Here is a 5,000-nt window from a genome sequence, read left to right on the forward strand (position 1 = left end):
TCTTCTAAGTACAAGAGACATGTCACATATATGTCTATATATGTATTTCACACATCACATAATAACATTAATATCACTGTAAGGAAAGATCATATCTTTTATATACTTTTATATACTTTTATATACTTTATATACTTTTGTGGTTACTTTAGGCCAGTGTGAATACAAGTAGTACCTAAACTACTTAAGGCCAGTACGATAAATATAAGTGAGGCGCTTCCTTACTTTAAACCAGGATTAGATGTGTGTGTGTGTGTGTGTGTGTGTGTGTGTGTGTCGTAAGGTCGGACATGGCAAAGTTGGTGATGACGTATACGACGGGCAATACTGAGACGTATATTGCGACGTGGTATGATGGAACCACTACGACTCGCGCAACGTGGATCGTATGCGCCACACCTGACGTACGTACGTGGCCAGGTAACACCAGACCTGATGGTCTATGACCAGGTTATCTGCCTGGAGGACAGTACATGGGAAGGACAGATAACACCAGACCTGATGGTCTATGACCAGGTTATCTGCTGGAGGACAGTACATGGGAAGGACAGATAACACAAGACCTGATGGTCTATGACCAGGTTATCTGCTGGAGGACAGTACATGGGAAGGACAGATAACACAAGACCTGATGGTCTATGACCAGGTTATCTGCTGGAGGACAGTACATGGGAAGGACAGATAACACAAGACCTGATGGTCTATGACCAGGTTATCTGCTGGAGGACAGTACATGGGAAGGACAGATAACACCAGACCTGATGGTCTATGACCAGGTTATCTGCTGGAGGACAGTACATGGGAAGGACAGATAACACCAGACCTGATGGTCTATGACACAGGTTATCTGCTGGAGGACAGTACATGGGAAGGACAGATAACACCAGACCTGATGGTCTATGACACAGGTTATCTGCTGGAGGACAGTACATGGGAAGGACAGATAACACAAGACCTGATGGTCTATGACACAGGTTATCTGCTGGAGGACAGTACATGGGAAGGACAGATAACACCAGACCTGATGGTCTATGACACAGGTTATCTGCTAGAGGACAGTAATAGTGTCATAAATTCGTTATGTAGTTAATTTGAGACACGACATTAAAGCAGAAGGCTCCTCCTCCCTCCCTCCCACCCACCACTATATAGATGGAGACAGGACAGTACAGCAGAAGGCTCCTCCCTCACTACAGATGGAGACAGGAGAGCGAAAGGGAAGGCCGTGACGTCACGGGGGAGCGTACAAGACACCTCCCCCCCCCCCCTCGCGGGGAGCGCACGACACCCCCCCCCCCGCGACAAGACCCCCCCCCCGCGATAAGACACCCCCCCCGCGATAAGACAACCCCCCCCCCCCCCCCCGACGACCAAGACGTCGGGAAATCAAGCCAAAACTTCCGAGATCATCGCCGTAAAGACGCCCTAACACACACACACACACACACACACACACACCTCGATCTCCCCCCCCCCCCCCCCCCAGCAAGACAGTGTCATCCCACGAGGCGACGCGATGGTCGGTCAGGCCCCACACTCTCAAAACAACAACACCAACCCACCCCCTCCCGCCACCTCCCCCCCGCCCCGACCACCCCGGAGTAGGGGGAGGGGGGACGGGGGAGGGGGAGGGGAGGGGAGGGGGGAGAGAGGGGGGGGGGAGGACTCTCCCGGGGAACAAAAAAAAGGAGATTCAATGTTTCCTACTGCTCAATCAGGGGTGGGGGGGTGGGGGGGTGGGGGAGGAGGGAGGGGGAGGAAGGGGGGGGGAGGAAGGGAGGGTGGTCTTCTTCAAAGAGGCCTGTATTGATCACAGCGGACGGACCGCCAGCCAGCCACACACACACACACACACACACACACACACATGGAGAGGGGGAGAGGGGGGAGGGGGAGGGGGAGGGAGGGGGTGGTCCGTCCGTGGTCCTTTGAGAGCTTTCAAAATAGCAGACTCGAGATCCACTGAGCAGCCGATGTTAGCGAGAGAGAGAGAGAGAGAGAGAGAGAGAGAGAGAGAGAGAGAGAGAGAGAGAGAGAGAGAGAGAAAGGGGGTGTATAATATTCCCCCTCTCCTCCCTCCCCTCACCTCCCCTCACTCTCCCTCCCTCATTTTTCTCCCCACGGTTAAACAAGAAAGCGGTGGCGCTTCACAGTTCGCCAGTTTCAGGGGGTTCGTTTTACCCCCCATATCCGAAGCTTCGTTATGGGCGTTCAATCAGGCATCTCCAGAGGAGGAGGTGGGCGGGGGGGCGGGGAGGGGAGAGAGAGGTGGTGGGCGGGGGATGGGGGGGAGAGACGAGCTACGGGTTCATTCACGCGTTCGAACCGCCCTTGGCTCGCTCCGGCACTGGTTCGTTCCTTTATCCGGTAGAGGGAGACATGTATAGGGTTCATTCCGGTATAGAGACACGCTGGTTCATTCCGATGTCTCGGGAGGAGGAGGAGGCGTGGGTGGGCGTGGGTGGGTGGGTGGGCGTGGGTGAAACACAGTGTTCCCCCCTTCTCATATCCCCAGGCAGCAGCGGAGGTTTTAATCCTGAGATAACAGAGATAACAGAGATAAGATTGGTTCATTTCAACACCAAGTTCCCCCCCTGGCAGATTCAATTCCTGTATTGGATGCTGGCCATTTCGAATTCCTTGTCAAAGCTGTTCATTAAACTGTATATGTTCGATACAAGGCATCCTGGCTTTACAGCAAGCCTTTCAAAAACACTTATGACGGAAAAGGAGGCAACCCACACTTTCGATTTTATGGAAAGAATTATCTTTTAACCCCAGAATTCTTACATGGATTATTTTCGCTCATTTTCTCATTATTTTTTTTGTTTTTCTCGTGGGATGTATCGCATTTTCATCCCCCACGACGGTGCGACCCTTGAGCACGACGGGGTATATACGACCCTTGAGCACGACGGTATATATACGACCCTTGAGCACGACGGGGTATATACGACCCTTGAGCACGACGGTATATATACGACCCTTGAGCACGACGGGATATATACGACCCTTGAGCACGACGGTATATATACGACCCTTGAGCACGACGGTATATATACGACCCTTGAGCACGACGGTATATATACGACCCTTGAGCACGACGGTATATATACGACCCTTGAGCACGACGGTATATATACGACCCTTGAGCACGAAGGTATATATACGACCCTTGAGCACGACGGTATATATATACGACCCTTGAGCACGAAGGTATATATACGACTCTTCAGCACGACGGTACGACCCTTGAGCACGACGGTACGACCCTCCACCACCCTTAGCAGAATTACCACTCACTCAAGGCGTATATGCAGATGATGACCCCAGAGTGAGTTACAACGGAGGTCAATATACAATTACAGTGACTCACCACGAAGTATTAACCCAGACTTTGAGTAATAATAATAATGATAATAATAATAATACTAATAATGAATAATGATGATAATAATAATAATGAATAATGATGATGATAATGATAATGATGATAATAACAATAATAATAATAATAATAATAATAATAACAATAATAATAATAATAATAATAATAATAATAATAATAATAATAATAATAATAATAATAATAATAATTACGATTGACCTCATACGACATGTCCAGGCGGCAATTCGATCATGGCATCAGGTCTATTTAAGGTTAACAACCCAATGAGGGGTTTGGTGGGTGGGTGGGGGGGGGGGGTGGACACACGATGGTCAACAAGCCTCCCCCCCCCCTCCCTCCCCCCCCCCCCCCCCAGAACCATCCATCTCATCAGGTAGGGCGACCGGAACGAGCGATTTAGGGCCGGACACCTGATCCCCTCACGCTGATTGGTCGACTGGGACGTGTGTCCGAATGCGTGGACGTGGACGTGGCATCCGACCCGTGTGTGGGGGGGGGGGAGGAGGGGTGTGGATGTGGTGGTGGTGGTGTCCGGACGCCGCTGGTGGATGTGATGGTGGATGTGGTGGTGGATGAGGTGGAGAACAAGTCGTGGTTTCTGGGCGATTCATTCACGACGACGTAACAAGCAGATAGAGGTGGGGGGGGGGGGGGAAAGGGGGGGATGTGGGACCCCTCCTTCCGTGAACGAGCCTGAACGACCCTACGACCATCTCCTCCCCCCCCCTCCTTCAGAACGACCACGACCACCACTACGACCCACACGTCGATGCACGACCACGACGACCACCACCCCTCCCCTCCTGAAGGCAGTACGACCCCTTACAACGCGACGTACGACTCTGCGTGTACGACCATCATGCAAACTACCGATAACCATGGTCGTTAAACCCCCCCCTGCCCCCCAGGATAACCATGTGGTCTCCAGACCATCTGTGACGACCACGTGGGGGGGGGGGAGGTGGAATGTGAGGGGAGGGGGGTGGTGGATGAAGGTGGATTGTGAGGGGAGGGGGGGATGGTGGATTGCGGTGGAGTGTGGATGAAGAGGCTAGTGGAGGCGAGTGGACGATGGTGTTAGAAGGGAAGACAGACGATGGGCAGGTGGCTGCAGGTGGAACCAGGTGGAGGTGGTTGCAGGTGGAGCCAGCTGTAGGTGGAGGTGGCTGCAGGTGGTTACAGGTGGTTGTAGGCGAGGAGGAGGTAAACACAAGGTGATAGGTCGGTCAACACGTCCCTACCCTCCCTCACTCACTCCCTCCCTCGCCCCTCCCTCCCTCCCTCATCACCCTCCACCCCTCCACCACTTCCACCTGACGCCTGGGTAAACAGCCCCTAACTAGGGAGGAAGGGGAGGAAGGGGAGGGAAGGGGAGGGAAGGGGAAGGTGATCGTCCCCCTCCCTCCCTTCGTCGCTCCCTCCCTTCCCTCCCTCCCTCAGGGCCTTCCCCCCTTTAAGGGGGTCGACCACGACCCCTATTCCTCACTCTAACATGTGGACGACCCCTCACCAACCCCTCACTCACCCCTCACTCATTCCCTCACATCACCTCATGAGTGACAGAAGACGTAACCTCACTCACCAAGTGAGT

At 52.8% G+C, this 5,000-nt stretch overlaps 1 protein-coding gene across 8 annotated transcripts in view; it reads right to left on the reverse strand.

Moving 5' to 3' along the window:
• The window catches only part of LOC139761441 (pleckstrin homology domain-containing family G member 5-like), a 593,230-nt gene that overhangs the window by 233,720 nt on the left and 354,510 nt on the right, over positions 1 to 5,000 (reverse strand). For 3 of the 8 annotated variants that reach the window (XM_071685652.1, XM_071685651.1, XM_071685650.1), the window contains exon 2: positions 1 to 76. This exon is cut by the window's left edge and continues 541 nt beyond it. The exons of the other annotated variants lie outside the window; for them this stretch is intronic. The gene's annotated coding sequence lies outside the window, so the exon portion shown is untranslated. The remainder of the gene's footprint in view (positions 77 to 5,000) is intronic. 8 annotated transcript variants of the gene reach the window in all.

Source organism: Panulirus ornatus, chromosome 40, assembly GCF_036320965.1.
Source record: "Panulirus ornatus isolate Po-2019 chromosome 40, ASM3632096v1, whole genome shotgun sequence".
NCBI lineage: Eukaryota > Metazoa > Arthropoda > Malacostraca > Decapoda > Palinuridae > Panulirus > Panulirus ornatus.